The sequence below is a fragment of the Schistocerca serialis genome, chromosome 2 (genome assembly GCF_023864345.2).
Source record: "Schistocerca serialis cubense isolate TAMUIC-IGC-003099 chromosome 2, iqSchSeri2.2, whole genome shotgun sequence".
Taxonomy (NCBI): domain Eukaryota; kingdom Metazoa; phylum Arthropoda; class Insecta; order Orthoptera; family Acrididae; genus Schistocerca; species Schistocerca serialis.
The window spans coordinates 227,576,672-227,595,237 of record NC_064639.1 but is presented as its reverse complement, the minus strand read 5'-3'; the positions used below and the strand labels follow the sequence as shown (position 1 = coordinate 227,595,237).

The 18,566-nt window shown below is 43.8% G+C and overlaps 1 protein-coding gene across 5 annotated transcripts in view; it reads right to left on the bottom strand.

Moving 5' to 3' along the window:
• The window catches only part of LOC126456978 (stress-activated protein kinase JNK), a 582,548-nt gene that overhangs the window by 417,207 nt on the left and 146,775 nt on the right, over positions 1–18,566 (bottom strand). The window contains exon 1 of one of the 5 annotated variants that reach the window (XM_050092925.1): positions 1,411–1,469. The exons of the other annotated variants lie outside the window; for them this stretch is intronic. The gene's annotated coding sequence lies outside the window, so the exon portion shown is untranslated. Of the gene's footprint in view, positions 1–1,410; positions 1,470–18,566 lie in introns of those variants that run through there. 5 annotated transcript variants of the gene reach the window in all.

Here is an 18,566-nt window from a genome sequence, read left to right as displayed (position 1 = left end):
GGAACTAAACTTAGTGCTTGAGTAGAGATCTTGGTTTTTTTCGACTTTGACAAATTCAGTACAGTAAATATAATTAGCCATTCACGGAAGCTACATTACAAATAGTTTCGTTACTAAACTCATTACATTCCGTTTACACACTGTGGATATTGCCATCTGTGATGGAGAGATTCAGTTTATTAAGAGGCTGTGGAACTTCATCCTCGTCGTATTAACGAGTAAGAGTGTTCCTTCTGACATTCATCAATACCAATAATAAAACTGTAAAACCGTCGTGTCTGTCTGATCTCTGTCTGAACACGCTAACCTCCTAAACTAGTAGAAAATTTTTTGGGGTTTTCATAAATAACTTGAACGTGGCATGGGGCAACATACCGTCATTATTTAAGCAACATCGAATTAAAAAAAAATCTTAATTTAAAATTGTAGGAGTCTGTTCAGCTTAGTAGTTCCGATGTTTACATGTTAGTGACAGCGTAGTACGCCAAAGAATCAATAGGTGACGCTGTTAGTTTTTTTACACCAGTGACAGAGGTATTTTTGGAAGTTTACTTCAGTGACAGAAATAAGTTTAGCAATTATATTTTTACGAATACAAACGATGCATTTTCGTGGCTATGATATACGAATTTACTTATTTCGCTTTGTGTATTAAAAACAAAATCGCTTTCCTTCTTTCGATAGGTTTAATTTACTTTTGACTTCTTGGCTAGGAAAAACGAATTTATTGACAAAGTGAGACTATAATGGTTCTGTCTTTACCGACTGATGTTAACGAACCCTAAAAAGCGACGGTGTGTAAAGGCCTTTCTCCCGCTGCTAAGTATGGACGCACAGCCAGTTTAGAATAATTCCGGCATGGCCATTTTTCCTGCACATGATAACACACAATGACAGAACTCCCACTTGTGAACACGTAGATCCTAGAATATGCTGCAGTTGCAAGCTAGCGAAGCCAAGGATTCTTCGTAACAGTAACACGACCTTCAGTAATGGCAGTCCCGGGAGGACCAATGGGAGGAAACTTCACGTTCGTTGTACATGTTATATGACAGTTTACGTACTTTATTTCGTGTGAATGACTTCCTGAGATATTTTCAACTGAGGACACAGACTTGTGGCTCAACTATTCAAGTTGTCTGAATTTTAAGTGAAAGGTTCACTTTGCATATTTCGAAGCATTTTTTATTACATGAAAAATTATCAACCAATACATATTTATGTTGTTAGGAAGTTTCATTTCGCTGGAAGTATGTTTTAGGGCCACGATGAGGAAATTTAACTTCCTGGTACCATCAATAAATCGTCTCACTGGCCTTAAAAGCGATTAATAAACGTCACAAAAAAGTTCTTAATAAATGCGATTAGACAGTTTGTCATTTGCGTTATGGTATAGGAGAAACAACTTACGTTACGGCGTACTGTACATGAAGCACGCCAAAATCTACGCCCCTTCTCAAATTTAAGGCAGCTGCTTAGAATGACGGAACCAGCTGTTGTGTTTTGACGAGAAACATACCTGAAACAAAAGAAATGATTACAAATTTTGGGCATTTCAATACAGATACTGTCAAAGGCCTTACTAAGGGTGCCACATTACACAACAGACATCTAATCAAAAAGCAGACTTCACAAAATAGTCAAAATTAATGAAAAGAGAACGCGAGCTGTAGTAATCGCCGATTAGCTAACTGAAGCGCATCATCACGAAGATATCCCACTGGTAGAGGAGTAAAAAGCGACAGAAGCTGGAAATACACAAACATTTGCCATCATTCCTCCTCAAGATCGACTCTGTCGATGTATCGAGTTCCAGAGCAGGGACGCATCTAAGAATCATAATCCCACGTGCTCCTACACATTAGGCTCTGAACACGCCAGTCGCTGGTGGCTGGCCACCTTTGTTTCTGCACTAGGTACTGGACTTTTACTTACCAAAGAGCGGCACAACATTTAAACGCAGTGTTCTTATCTAAAACACGCTATGGAAGCCCCCCCCCCCCCCCCCCGCTCCCACCACTTCTAGCAGCGGACCAGAGGCAGGTACTCTGAAACTAGATAAAAATTATTAATAATAATAATTTTATCCTGACTTTGCATAGTAGTGAATGGTCCGAACATAACCGTAAGATGATCTGCAATCACGGGTAAATAAACTAGCCTCTGGCGTCAAGGATAGTTTTTAATTTCTTTATTGCATAGTCGATTTCGGGACTGCTAACCCCATCTTCTCATGCATTTGTTGACAGCGCAAAATTTGGACTGCGTTATCATCGGGCAGTGCCAGGGAGCTACAACGGAAACACCGCACAAGCCGGCACCAGGCAAGCCTGCGGCTGTGCCGTCGACCTCTGCCTCGCAACGCGCCGCAATGCTACCACAGAGGGCTCGCTCGATGCATTCTCTTCTCCTCCTCTAGATGGGAGGGAAAGCATTCGGTACAATCAGGCGAGCTCTGTTAGGCACTACAGGAGGAAACGTCGGCAGTCAGGCCACACACACACACACACACACACACACACACACACACACACACCGCAAGCCCGCCAATTACCGGTCTCCAGACGCACAAAAAGAGGAGGTAACTCGTTTAAACGAAAGCGTGAGCCGAGCCGCTAACCCCTGCTCCCCCGGGGCGGTTCCCCAATTCTGGGCTGGGCCCGCGTTTGCGCAGTCATCGATTGCCGTGTCCGGGGGCCCGCAGGCTCCAAATTAAATGAAATTCAGCCACCGGAAGGGAGACACTCGCGGAATAAAATCGCCTCGCCGCCGGACGAAGGGTGAAAGGGGCGGGGGCAGCGTTTGTTGCGGAAATGAAAAACGGAGGGAAGAACAACCGCGAAAAGGAACAGGGGGCCGGTTAAGACCGTACATTAATTTCATGGAGATTAAGTGCCAGGGGTAAACACAATCGGCCTTTTCTCCCACGCTAACAGCTTCAATCATGCAAACGAATGCGTGAAAATAAAGTGTCTCTTTGAATTTTCCTCCCGCTTATTAAGCTAATTCTGAGGAGCAATAAGAAGTTGCTGCAAAACGTGGTTCGCTAATGGCAGAATGAAGGAAGATTAGGGTTTAACGTCCCGTCGACGACAGGTTCTTTAGAGACGGACCACGAGCTCGTCGGATTGGGGGAAGGAAAACGGTCGTGACCTCTCCAAAGGAACCATCTGGGCATTCGCCTTAAGCGACTTAGACAAGAAATGGAAAACCTACATCTGCACGGTAGGAACTGGGATTTAAACCATTGTCTCCCCGAGTGTTCTGAGCTACAAGGCGAGACCAGGAAAGCCAAAACTGTATCATTGAACCGACTGTAGTGGAAGATGTAACTGCGATAAAATTAATCTTTTATTTTTACGCCTGTATTGCCCATTTACTTTTATGACATGACTAGTTGCGGTCAAAGTGGTTCATCTTCTATTCCACGTAGTAGCGTGAGCAATCCGACATATCTATATGGAGAACTCTGGTATATAGAGGTACTGCGATATACTCGCATAGTTCGGAAAACGATCACCTTCGATCGAAACCAGATATGTTATAAAAATAAATCTGCAACTGAGAGGGCAAAATAGGCGATAAACTTTTAAGTATCAACAAGTTTGTAGAACCTCTGCGAGGAATATGTCTACAATAGTATAATTATGATGGCAATGAGAATGAAATGCAAGTGAGCGGGAAATACAGCCACTCGAATTGATGGCAGATGGACTGAGAAATTTTTTGGGCGGGGGTCCCAACAGGTAAAAAACAGACGATGACCTTAGACTGGTAGATGACGTAAAGGAACTTGCAGATGCAACTTGACTGCATACAGCTGAACACTGTAACGCACGGAAAAGTTGGGAGCAGCCCCGTTCTTAGCTGTAACATAGACTGGGTGATGATGTAGGTCCAATAAGTAATTACCAACATTTTATAACATCAGACGTGATTGTTTATGATAACTTTGTAAAGGGGCTGACACTGACACTCCAACACAAGAAGTGATGGAATTACAGAGAGGTGCTCTTTTATATTCATCAGACCTAAGTCAGCCATTAACCGTACATTTAAGAGTGTCTGAACTCAAAAGACCTAGTGAACAATCTGTCTCTCTAATAGCAAAACCACAACGACGTCTCCTGTAGCAAAGTGGTGCCTTTAAGATCAAAATTCAGGAACGTCATTTGCACTGTCATCGTATCATCGTATCATCCGCTTTTTAGCTCGTGGGAAAGTGTCAGAGGCGCTGAGTGAATTGTATCTCAAATCAAAATTTGGAATATTTTTCTTATTTCGACATCTTCGGAACTGAGGACAGAACTTACGATATTTTCGAAACTTCATTTACAAATCAGACTCTAGGCTGAATGGAGGAATATTGTTTCACTTGACTAAGTAGATACTTTTAAATATCGATGTATACCTGAGTTCAAACATCACTACGAAGCGATGAGGAAAATTGATGATAAATAACTAAACACGTCTGTACTTTATGCTTCAGTTATTGAACATATAACGAAGTTGTTTCGTATTTTTGATACCCAGTCGACAGCACGAAAAAGAAAGTTTCCCGACCTGCAATTTAAAAACTGCTTGTTTGTTATGCAAAATAATTCTTATTTTTTTCGATGTAGACCCTTTCACGCGAATGCATTTCGTCCAACAATTTTCCGAAGAGAAGATTCCAACTCTGATAAGCGATTGTAGAAGATCTGGAAAATGCCCTTCCAAGGGTGGCGTTACTATTCACTGACACAAAAAATTTTTTCGTTACTTTTTTTTTTTAAATACGTGAGAATAGATGAAAGTCTGAGTGTGCCTAATAAGTTGAATAGCGCGGCTGGCCGAACAGCTCATATTCCATTGTCAAAGCATCTTTATAAGAAAGGTGCCAATTTTTTTTTCCTTTTTTTTTACTTTGAATCCAAAAGACTTGAGTAATAATCCCAAATTTTTGTTCCACCATTTGCATGGTTATCAATAAGAAAATCGATTTTGCATTCAATAAAACAATGGCAGCAGTCTTGCCGAAAAGTGGAATACCTTTCCAAACCACTTTTGCGGGACATCGTGGACTTCAGTTAGACCCAGCCAACGTAAGCGGATGGGCTGTTTTTAAAATTATCCAAAAATTAGTAAAAAATTGATATTCAGAGTCTGACTTCTGAATGCATACACAAGCATTCCCATGTATTTGCTTCCACATGACTACAGTACCAGATACTTCTACCGTCCAATAATGCATTCCTGATTTTGTATGTTTAGAAATACAGGAGCTTGAGTATCATAATCACACGTCTGTGGTGGAATTCGCTCTCAGGAAAAATTTTTAAAAAGTGAATTCTAAAAGGTTTCTACGTTGAAAGTAAGTACAATCAGCTGCAGGCCAAAAATCTTCTTCTTGCCCTCATAAGGACGGAGGAAGATAAACGTTCAACATTTCCCGCCGACGAGTTCACTCGAGATGGAACACGTGAAGGATAGGAAAGGAAAACGGCCCTTTCGTTTTCTAGTGAACCATTTCGGCATTTGGCTGAAGCGATTTAGGGATACCACAGTCAACCTACACCACCGTCCTCCCGAAAACGTATCCGGTGTCTACTGCCCCCCCCCCCCCTCTTTATTTCTCAAATAACAATTTATGGGCCATTCTTAATATCTCGTGCCACTCGAAAAGCCATATATCGGTCTATTTGGTACAAGCACGCTTGAGAGATGTTACTCTGGGAAGATACAGAGGAAGATTCAGCCATTACCAGGCATTCGCAAAGATTTTCAAGACACAAACGAGACTATACACATCGTAAAGACAGCTATGCTGCACTTCCTCGGCGTTCACGCAAAACTCAGAACTTGTAAGCCTGTTTCTATGGAGCCGTAATGAAGTTACTCGAAAGACCGGCAACCCCTGACAGTCTGAGCTTCGTGAATAATTGATAATGCATGCACTTTGCGCACAACGCTGCAAGGGAGCAGAACGGAACTACACAACGGAACTACACCGTACACTGTTGGCCCCTGCTCTCCTCTCCACCACCTCTTTTACCTTACAAGAATTACTTAACGATTCCACATAATAGTAATATTGTTTCACTACATATTAAGTGGAGTTAAAGAGACGTTGGGAGAAGAGACAGCTGATACTTCCACATATGTAATATCTTGTGAAGGCAGTATCTGTTATTTGACAATCGATATGTTACACTGGTCCACTGTCCAAACTGGAATTTCTAGTCCTGCTGTGAACACGAGTGCCGACTTCTATTCTTGTGTCCCCGAATTGTCTCACGGCTATCTGCATACTGCTTGTACAGTGCCTCGCATGAAAGTAAATACATACTCGTGCATAAAAAAAAGGTTTTGCATCACGCCGGTTCCCAGAACTCCTGAAGAGAGACGTTGACTGTGTATATTGTATCACAGACACAGTCCCTTTGACTGTTCAGAGAAGTCACTAAACCCGCCCAAAGATGTAAACAACCAAGCATGAGCAGCACCTATTAGACGGATGGAGTCCGATAGCCGGTCAGTTCCAGTCATTCCACCAGGAAGGAGGTACACGGCACGTATTGTCTGTAGTTCAACCATGCCTACACGGTCAATACTACGGTCCGATCGTGTCCGCACGGTTACTCTGTGTCAGGAAGGGCATTCAACAAGGGAAGAGTCCAGGCGTTTTGGAGTGAACCAATGCGACGTTGTTCGGACATGGAGGAGATACAGAGAGAGACAGGAACTGTCGATGACATGCCTAGCTCAGGCCGCCCAAAGGCTACTACTGCAGTGGATGACCGCTACCTACGGATTATGGGTCGGAGGAACCCTGACAGCAACGCCACCATGTTGAATAATGCTTTTCGTGCACCCACAGCACGTCGTGTTACGACTGAAACTGTGCACAATAGGCTGCATGATGCGCAACTTCACACCCGACGTCCATGGCGAGGTCCATATTTGCAACCACGACACCATGCAGCGCGATACAGATAGGCCTAACAACATGCCGAATAGACCGCTCAGGATTGGCATCACGTTCTCTTCAACGATGAGTGTCGCATTTGCCTTCAACCAGACAATCGTCGGAGACGTGTTTCGAGGCAGCCCGGTCAGGCTGAACGCCTTAGACACACTGTCCAGCGAGTGCAGCAAGGTGGAGGTTCCCTGCTGTTTTCGGGTGGCATTATGTGGGGCCGACGTACGCCGCTGGTGGTCATAGAAGGCGCCGTAACGGCTGTACGATACGTGAATACCATCGTCCGACCGACAGTGCAACCATATCGACAGCATAATGGCGAGGCATTCGTCTTCATGGACGACAATTCGCGCCACTCGAGCACATCTTGTGAATGACTTCCTCCAGGATAACGACATCGCTCGACTAGAGTGGACAGCATGTTCTCCAGACATGAACCCTATCGAACATGCCTGGGATTGATTGAAAAGTGCTGTTTATGGACGACGTCACCCACCAACCACTCTGAAGGATCTACGCCGAATCGCCGTAAGCAGTGAGACAATCTGGACCAACAGTGCCTTGATGAACTTGTGGATAGTATGCCACGACGAATACAGGCACGAACAATGCAAGAGGACGTGCTACTGGGTATTACAGGTACCGATGTGTACAGCCATCTGGACCAACACCTCTGAAGGTCTCGCTGTATGGTGGTACAACATGCAATGTGTTGCTTTCATGAGCAATAGAATGAGCGGAAATGTTTATGTTAATCTCTGCAAAACTTTTTTGATGTGTTTATATGCGCTGTCACTGTCACATCCTCTTCCAGTGTTGTCCAATCTCCACCTTCCTCTTATAAGTTCACTATTTCGAATTCACATTTCCTACACTTTTGTGTCTCGATTTAAAGAAAATGAAATTCGTAGCAATATGCTTACCGAATTTTTATCAAAAGCTTGTTCAAATACGTCGGGTCTTATCGAACGTTTTCTCAAATGGAACAACATTCGTTTCACATAGTGTAATTTACTATCAGTCTCCACGTTTTCGATATGTACAGGAATAGTGATCCACAAATGTTGATTTTGAAGGTAAATCAGTTTATAAAGTCTTGTACGATTAATATCAAGCACTGAGTTTAAGAAAATTAAGAAAATTGTGTAAGTTACTGAAAATTGTGTAAGTTACTGAATGAGAATCCGTTTCCATATTGAAAAGCACTGTTTGCAATCAAGCACCGATAAGAATCATCTATCTAAAGGCGATAGGGTCGACTCTTGTTTATTCGAATCGATAAATCGAAGCGATTCTTATGAGAGCGCTCGCAAGCACACTGTAAATCGAAATAAGCACATATCTTACACTCGGTTATTCGAACTGTTTCGTCAATTGTTTCGTCCTCCAATTTTTCGAGACACTCCGCTGTTACTCAACGATGGTTAAAAACAGATGTGGCGAATACCTTGGGTATTGTGTCCACTCCGTAGACTATCCTGAAGCAGAAATGTCGCTGAAAGCGTATCATACAGAGGAAGGAAGCGGATCCGGCTAGATGTGTTCCTGCATCTTGACGATGCTTAATGAAATGGATAAGTCAATAAAGAGGACGAAGCTTACCTGTTGCAGATTATGTGCTTAAACAGACGGGCAAGCTAACCGTTAAGAGCCTCAGAATGGAAGAATGAACTAGAAAGCCTCCTGGTAAATTACAAGCCACATGAGTTTTTCAATACTGACAATACGGGGATTTCCCGCCTAACTGTCATGGCACTTGCAGTGGATCCTGATGCAGTTTGGAATTCCTGTGTCATGGTCTTGATAGATGTCTGCCTATTACACATTACGACCCTCTTCAACTGTCGGCGGGCTCTGTCAGTCAACAGACGAGGTTGGCCTGTACGCTTTATTGCTGTACGTGTCCCTTCACGTTTCCACTTCAATATCACCTCGGAAAAAGTGGACCTAGGGATGTTTAGGAGTGTGGAAATCTCGCGTACAGATGTATGATACAAGTGACACCCAATCACCTGACCACGTTCGAAGTTCGTGAGTTCCGCGGAGCGCCCCATTCTGCTCTCTCACGATGTCTAATGACTATTGAGGTCGCTGATATGGAGTACTTGACAGTAGATGGCAGTACAATGCACCTAATACGAAGAACGTATATTTTTGGCGGTGTCCGGATACTTTTGATCACATAATGTAAGTTGTGAACACAAAAGCAATTTTGCGCATCTGAATGCTCACCGCAAATATATTTCTGCTCTACGGAATAAACAGCGGGGACGCGGCTGTGATGCGGTACAGCCTGCTTTAAGGGGACCCGCCATCAGCAGCAGCAGCAGCAGCAGCAGCAATACTCCGGCCCGAGTCTCGTTGCATTTTATACAGGCGGCAGCGAGCCTACCGCTAGGCTCCTTCAGAAGCCAGAGCACCAGCCTTAAAATTAGGCGGCTAACGAACGTGGCTCTCCACGCCACGCCTCTCGCATTATGCACGCCGCGCGTCGCTTTTAATTAGCGACGGCACAGAAAGCGGCAGCGCGCCTTAACCCGGCCGCCGCTGCCGCGGGCGCCGATCGAAAATCCCACGCCGAGCTACCCGAGTCTTTGAAGTACCAACGCGGTAACCGGGGCGGTTACACGATGGAACTAAAGCGCACTAGATGATGTGGATTATTTTTGGCATTTGAAGCGTCTGAAAGTCGGCAAATCACTGCACTATTTCCTAAGAAAATCGCAAAAAATTTAATTTGGTAGTTACCTTGCTTAAACGCAAGGCTTTTTTTAAACAAAAAAATAAAAAATAAAAAAACAAATCTTCGATCCGTCTTTAAATTAAAACCATAGAGAAAATCCGGTGAAGTTTTGCTCAGTGTCTCTAGTATGCCCATCTACAGCGTCATGTCACAGTTTTCATTTCGGAGTGCACAATGAGGACTTTAAGATGGTTAGAGAATGTCTACCGCCAAATGTGAGTGCCTGCCGAGAGGTTTCGCCTGATTTCATGCAGCCCACATAACGTAACCGTCATGCTTTTCCTCATTCATGACAATTCTCGGCTGCACACTGCAGGAGTAACGAAGACTATACTGCACCGTTTTCGACGGCAAGTGTTTGATCACCCACCATATAATCCTGAGTTGGCTCCCTCTTTTTTTCATCTCTTCACACACACGAACCGCTGGCTATGAGGTCAGCATTTTGGCACATACAATGAGATGCAGACCAGTGTACGAAATTGGCGGAAAGCTCAGGCGGCTGCCTTCTATGACGAGAGTATTGGAACGTTGGTACCACGCTACGACAAACTTCTGAACTGCGTTTAAAATTAATTGCGACTTTTGACGTTTGGCTCATAGGAGGGGACGTGACGCCATTGCCGAGGTAACACCAATGGCGAGCCGGCTTTCCCTACCACACCGCCAGCAGTTCGGTTGATACAGCCGCCCTGTTGCCACCCTGTGGATAGACAGACCCATATGGTGTCGCGCGATGCGTCCATGTTCGTTATCTCTCGTTGTAAAGTAGTCTTTTGCAGCGTTGACGTTATCTGCAGTCATCAGGTACTGTGAACAAGTGTTTTTGTTGGTGCTGCATTAATGGTAAGAGCGCAGCCCATCTGTCCACGAGATTCATATTAAATATGGTTGTCAAAGAACAGGTCCACCGGCTGTAAATATTAAATGTACTTCTGCAAAAAATTCCTCCGAATTCATCAACAGTAATGGACAATGTACCACACCACTCTGTTGTGATGCATAAAGCTACAACAATGCACTGCAAGAAAGCCGTTATTTTGCTCTGAATGCAAAGAAATGTTCCACTGAATAAGGATGAACCTAGCTTGTATAAATAGAGCGACGTTAATGGAACTTTTAGTACTGTAAAAGCAGAAAGCTCCACGCTACCAGGTCCACAATCTGGCTGACGCTAAAATACATAGTTTAAATCAGGTTTCCTCTATGTGATGCTCGATTAAATCCGGCTGAGAATATATGGACCCAGATGAAATGTAATGTGGCAAAAAACAAGAGGTTTACGCTCATTAAGGCAGAAATGCGGAAAGCAGAAGCCATTACAAATGTTACAACACACGGCAGATATCGCCTTGTCAGCCATACGGAGAAGGTAGTTGAGGAGGCATGGATTCATGAAGGACTATGACGAGTTTTCAGTAATATGTAATATCTCTTGTTGCCATGTTAAAAGCTGCTTCTTTAGCCAAAACACAGCATAGGTTACAAATATCCATTTCACAAATATTTTAATGTAGTTGAAATTGCGACAAAACCGAAGTCTATTATTAAACTAGCACCTGATGACAAGAAAGATCAATAGTTCATGAAAAAGCTCGTTCTCAGAATAAAAATAAACGTGAAAAATCAGTTATATCGTTGCAAAACCCATATCAATTCCCGTTTCACCAGATATCGATGGTCCTTAAAAATTAAAATATTTCACTGAAAAAAAAATGTAGTCGCCTGTATATCGCGGCAGATAGCGAAGTTTCGCATATTAATCATACGGCAAAATATTCTCCTCTTTATTTGCTGTCACCTGACAAAATATTGTTTCGATATCTCCAACCATTTATGAGATATGGTGGATTTATGAATATTTCATTCCAGCTTTTTCGCTGAAGCGGCGTTTGTGATGGAGCAGTTTACACACATTCCATATTCTCGAGACTGGAGACATATAGCGATATCTTTCGAAGTTTAAGGAGTGGTTCAATGTGTTACCTACATTTTATATGCAGCAACATGTGACCTAACATGCACGAAACGCTATTTCAAATGGACCCCGATTTTTTACTGCAAACTTTAAGAATTTGTGGCAGTAGTTTACCGAATATCGAAATATCACAGCAGCTATGAGCATTAACGAAATGATAGTTCATTACGAAGCTGACGAGTTAAGCTATAAGATGTGCGAGAATCAGCATTTATTATTGAGTAGTTTCATGAAAACTGTTCGAGAAAAATTGCAAACCGTTTGGCTTGCGTGACTTGCATTTCACGCAGTCGAGCTAGCATGCCAGGTAGGCCAGGCGCTTAGCGGCAGCGAGGTCCTCAGTCCCATCGGATTAGAGAAGGATGGGGAAGGAAGTCGGCCTTGCCCTTGTAAAGCAAGCAGCCCAACATTTGCGCGAAGCGATTTACGGAAATCGCGGAAAACCTAAATGCGGGTCTGAACCATCGTCTTCCCGATTGCAAGTCCAGAGTGCTATCCACTGCGCCACCTCGCTCGGTGTGGAAACCACTGACAATAACTTATATGGTTACTGCGGGAGCTACAGAGACTGAAAGAAAAGGGGTGGGGGGGGGGGGGGGGAGTGGGGAGACAGAGATTGCAATATATAGACGTGAAATTGGCACTGAACAAATTCGCGGCGGGCTCCATCAAACCAGTCAGAAGAGACTGATACGAAAAAGAAAGGAAAAAGGTTTGAACAACACACTACTAGCGAAATATTGTATATTTCTCAGTTACTTAACGTTTTTCCTTATTTTACCTGTGTTTCATCGGGTCCTGAGTAATAACAGAAGGAAGCGATTCGTCGCCTCTAATCTACAGTGTTCGGTTCATATGCTTCATTTACAGAATATGGAAAGCACAAAAAGTTTTTCATTAAGCTTCTACAATCCGATTGTCATCATCCATTAGCCAATGGACCATCATCGTTGTATCCGCGTCACGCGAAAGCTATGACAGTATTTACACTGAGTCGTCCATTAGCCGTTTCATATGATTACCAGCGCTATTACCTTTTCGATGCACAACGGACATAGAGTGGGGGAGGGTATCGATAGGATGGCGCACGCAGACGGCGGAGAGAGATAACCAGGACGGTGTAATGGCGAGGTCTACAATGCCTCTCAGCAAGTCATTTTCCTGCGCAGCCTGTTCTCTTATCTTGAAATAAACAAATTATTTCATCAGGTTATTTCGTGTCATTGGCTACTATCAAGCTACAACACAATTCAAACTGTTATGCTTACAGCATGTTGCACTGATGAGGGAAAACACTGACAACTCGCTTAAAAGCGTGTTGGTCCACCTTTTGAACACAATACAGTAGCGATTCTGCGTGGCGTGGGCTAGGCAAGTCCGTCATAGGTTTCCGAAGGTATGTGGCACCAGATGTCTACGCACAGGTCACACAATTCACGTAAACTACGGTCGGCAGTTTGCGAGTGCGGAGCTGGCGCCTGATAGCGTAGAACTTGGTGGACAAGCTTGATTGCGAGTTGAGAGTGTTACGCCCCTTAACCACACTAGCGCATATCTGGTCTCGTTACACGGGCAGTTATCCTGCTGGAAGATGCATCGGCGTGGAGGAATACATCAAACATGAAGGGACGCAAGTGGTCCGCAAAAACATTCGCGTAGTCCCAACACTTTGTCGCCTATAGTTTCGATGTCTTTCAACCGCTTTCCACAGACGCTGACGACAGTAGCACGGGAGCAGCCAACTATCTCCGCAGATTCCGAGGTGCTCGTTCCTACGCGCTAGGTCATAAAAAAATCTGTCCTCTGTTTATGTCTCTTAAGGCACTGAATTTCGTCATTTTGGCCCATACAGTCTCTAGAATGGTTCACCATTCGTCTGTGTTCCCCTTATACAGGGTGTTTCGAAAAGAATATATGTATTACAAAATATTACGTTGTCAAAATTATCGATCGCTGCGCCACCGCTTGATTATTCGAGGAACAAACACACTTTCTAGTTTATATTCATTGCCACTAGAAGTCGGTCGTCTTCTGTTTGCTTGTTTATTATCACATGCTGCAAAATGGCTACTCTGCAGCAGAAACCATTTTGTGTTCTCGAGTTTGCGCAGTGCAATTCCGCGATTACGGAGCAAAGTTTTTTAAGCTGAGGACAGTTTGTAGACACAGATTTGTATGTGAAGGAGAGACTCATGACCGCCCTCCTGTTTCCGGCTTCAACGTCGCACAAATTCGAAGCACTTTCCAACGTAGTTCAACAAAATAAACTCGTCGTGCCATTGTTGTGAGACATCGGCTGGTTATGAAGCTCTGAAAGTTACAGCCGTTATATGCTCTACGTAATGACAACAAACGCAAACGTGTTGCATTTTCTGACGATCTTAAGAAAACTATTGACAATGTAACACTTCCACGCAACGTGTTTAATAATAAAGCGACTTTCAACCAAGATGGAAAGTAAACAAACACAATGTTCGAATTCAGGCCCTACAGAACCTACATGCACTCACTGCACATGTACGAGATTCACCAGAAGTCCATGTGTTTTGTATGATACCCCACTCATTTGTTTACGACCCATTCTTCTTTTATTGAAACACGGTTAACGGTCAGCAGCATCTTCCTATGTCACAAAACTGGTTGTTCCCCTGGCTGAACAAGGTCAACTTCATTTTTTAACTACACGGAGCACCCACTCACTGGAGTCGTCAAATGCGGGAATATCTCAATGAAACTCTACCGAGCCGTTGGATCGGTCGTCAAACAGCCGGCGACTTAGCACTTCTCAGCTAGTCTCCATGGTCACCGGATTTGACGCCCTGGACTTCTTCCAGTGGCGTTTCATTAAGGACAACGTTCATGTACCAATACTACCATAGAGCCTAAAAGAGATGAAGAACCGGATTCGCATTGCCACACCATCAGTGAAGATGGCCATGCTTACCCGAGTACGGGAGGAATTCGGGTACTGTTCGTGTCGCTATCAAGGTACTGTTCGTGTCGCTACCACCTAAACTTGAGTGAGTCGTAAACGTATGTCCCAAGTTTCATAACTCTATGTATTACAGTTTAACTAATATATGCATTCTAAATACGTATATTCTATTTGAAACGCCTGTATACTTTCTCGTCTCTTCAAGTGCCGAAACGCCGGTCAGGGGTATTCAATCTCGAGTTGGGCAGTGCCCATATTTTTTGGCTCATCAGTGTAATTATAGCTCACAGTGTTCAATACAGCCCTCAAACATTCCTTGTACGGCTACATGTGTACGTCCAAACTGCATGAAGCACAGTGCTCCAGATCTCCTTCCAGCTCTGATAGTAGTAAATCAATGTGAATGCGTCAGCAAAGATGTATGTTCATAATAATCAGACTTGATCTAACTTCAAATACATACTTGACAGATAAGTAAACAACATCAAGAAACTGAACGAAAATGTTCGCCTACTGTGAACATGGCCAGTTCGTCTTTCTGGGACGTTAACAGGAGGCGAGTTGCTTCCATAAACTGCGACTGAAGACTGACACATTCAGCTGTCACTGTTTAGGCTAGAGGCCTTCCGCTTCCGAAACTTCCGGTGAAACCACTCTGTAGCAAGCAGGAGTTTTAGAACCCCCTCCCCCCCATCAACAAGGCTATTGATCCGCTTGGACGCGAACTGAGGGCTGGGTTTCGTCACTCGTAGCACCGATCACTAATTTGTCTTCGTCACATCGGTCTTTTGGCGGCTAAGTAGAAGATAAGATTTAGTGAATTACTTTCCCCAGAGACCTTTCTTCTTTCTTTCTTTCTTTCTTTCTCGTTTTAAGACGCTCAGGGGAAGGACTGTTTAAAGGAGAGTACGGCGTAAATTCTACAGAGCACATAAAAGTGGAAACCCGTTTCCATGCAGCCAAAGACATCTGATCTCTGCACTTCAAATTGAAATATTAAAAAGTTTTACAGTTTAACTCAATTTCAATTTTTTTATAATAAGTTTCTTCCTTCTTTCATCAGGTAGTGCTCCAAATCTTACAACTGATTCACGAATGACATTTAAAAACCATCAAACGTTGCTACATCAATATTTTTTTCTTACAACTAGATTTAACTGTAGACCGAAGGAGTAGTGTGCGCAAAAAGTATTTCGAGCAAAATGGCCCTAGTAGTGAAAGGGAACAGAAATTTTGAGACTTAAAATCCTGAAACACGCGCGAATATATCAAGCTAAAATTTCTACTACCTGGTTGACGATTATCAATGAATAAACGTGAAAAGTTGTAGTATCATTTCTGGTATTGATTCATGTTATACGATGATATTCTGCGAACTCATGTTTCACTTATGTATTGCAGATATTTGTCTCAGTTTGGTTTCGTCCACGTTTTGTTTGAAGTATTCGTTGGGCTACAGGTGGCATTCGGGAGTAGCAGCTGATGCTGTGACGTCAGAGCAAGTGCAGAGAAACCTCATCGCCAACCGCAAGTCCAAGGAATACGCCAGACAAGATTCCCTGAACGCTGATGAACAATGCTGAAGAAGAGAACATCGAGCTAGGTCGTATATTATAAGTAGTCTCTGAATACAGTTCTCTTATGACAACAACGCAAGAGAACTCTCTGCTGTATAACTGATTTTGAAAATAAAGTAATTTGATAACGAGAACTCCAGTCTACCGATTTAAATAGGATGGGTAATTAACTGTATTGAATGGTGTACTACGGGGTACGGTCACAATTCAACGCAGTATCACCAACACAAATTCGTGGGGCACCCCACAACAGTTGGTTTTGCTTGCAGGCACACGTCTGCAATCCTGGTATAAAAACGGAATTTATGCACCATAGTATCGCAGCACCTCGCTAGAGAAGATAAATGAAAATGGCACAGCCAACTGATAAAGTAACGTATCGTGCGATAATTCGTTTTCTGAATTTCAAGTGGAATAACATTGCAACAATCCATGGTGAATTTGTCAGAGTGAACGCTAACAATGCACCAAAACATTAGTGGTTACGTGGCACAGACGCTTCCAGTGTCAGGTCAGTGGAAGTGGCAGATAATCTCACCGTGAAGAAACGGGAATCACTAAAGAAGTGGAGGGCATAGTGTTCCGAAGTCCGGCGCATCAGTCGAGGCGATAGTGAAACAGTGGAGAATCAGTAACGGGCTAGTTCTTCCAACAATCTGCACGATATTTTGAACATAACAAAGATCGCCGACCGCTGGGTTCCGCGACTGCTCACAACCATTCCAGAAGTCTAGCGAACCAAGTCAGCAGCGCCCATGTCAGAGCAATCCAAATGACTTCTTCGCCTGCCTAATCACCATAGACGTGTTCTGGATGTACCACTACAAGCCCGAGACAAATGAGCAAAGCAAACGATGGAAACGAGCAAATTCACCACCGACGAAACATGCGAACATACAAATATAATCCGCAAGAGGATGCTGAGTCTGTTTTGGGGTTGCATGGCGTGGTACTAACTGGTTATGTTCGCACTGGAGCATATCACCGATATCTCCTGACGAGTTCACGTAAGGCTACTACGACGAAACGTCGCTGGAAGCCGCCAAGGGAGTGACAGTGCACTACGTCATCCTGCGCGCGCAAACACACACACACACACACACACACACACACACACACACACACACTATCAAATTTTTCGTCGCCCTAATATTCTCCTGACACCACACAGCAGATTATTCTTCTTCTTCTTCTTCCATCGCGCGAAGAAACCATTGCTTGCTAAGCATTTCCAAAACGAGTATGAGGCGATTTTCGAGGTGAAACGTTTCGTGAACAGCCAAAATGCAGACGTCTACAATCAGGTCTCCATCCACCGTTGGGAAAAACGTGTCGTATGGAAAAGTGAATATATGGGAAAGGACTGAAATCTTCGCCTAGTTCGACAGGCACCTTGGCGCTAAGAAGCGCTCTTTTCATTCCGCCGGATACACTAGCTGATCACAAATATCCAGACAGTTACTAGTGGACATTCCATCCTTCGCCATTACAAAGGCTTCAACTCTGTTGGGGACATTTTCAACGAGGTGTCGGTACCTTAAGAACCCAAACCACAAAAGGTAGTGCTGGGGTCTGGGGCGAAGTCTACGTTCTAACTCATCCGAAAGGTGCTCCAATGACTTCACGCCAGGACTCTGGGAAGTCTAGTCCATTTCAGAACAGTTATTTTCCACAAACCAATTCCTCAGAAATGCTGCTTTATGACAGGGTGCGTTGACTTACCGGTATAAAAAATTATCGCCTCCGAACTGTTCCTCTATTGTACACAGTACACAATGTTATACAATGTGTTCCCATCCTTCAGCATTTAACGTTTTCTTGAGTGCAATGAGGGGACCACACGCTAACAATGAAAACTCCCCCACATCGTAACACCACTTACTCCGTACTTCACTGTCGGTACTACACATACGGCAGAAACATTTTCCAGGCATTCGGCAAGCCCATACCCTTCCATTGCATTGCCACGACGTATAGCGTTATTCATCACTCCAAATCGCTCATTTCCAGTCATTCACTGTCCAGTGGTGTCGCTTTTATGCCACCTCAAGCGTCACACAGCATTAACTACAGAAATGTGAGAGTTCCCAGCAGCTGCTCGTCCATCGTTCCACAGTCAGCGTGCTAGCGGGACTGCTGGTAGCACTTTGGAACTCACGGATGATTCGTTCGGCTGATTTTATGCTGTTTTTATAACCATCCTCAGCAACTCTCGACGACCCCTGGGGTCAGTCTGGACACGAGGTTTGCCTGGCCTTTTGTTTAGTTGTGGTTGTTCGCCCGCCTTTCCGCTTCATAATCATATCATTAACAGTCGACTTGGGCAGCTTTAGAAGTGTTGAAATTTGTTACTCAGGTAACACCCAATGACA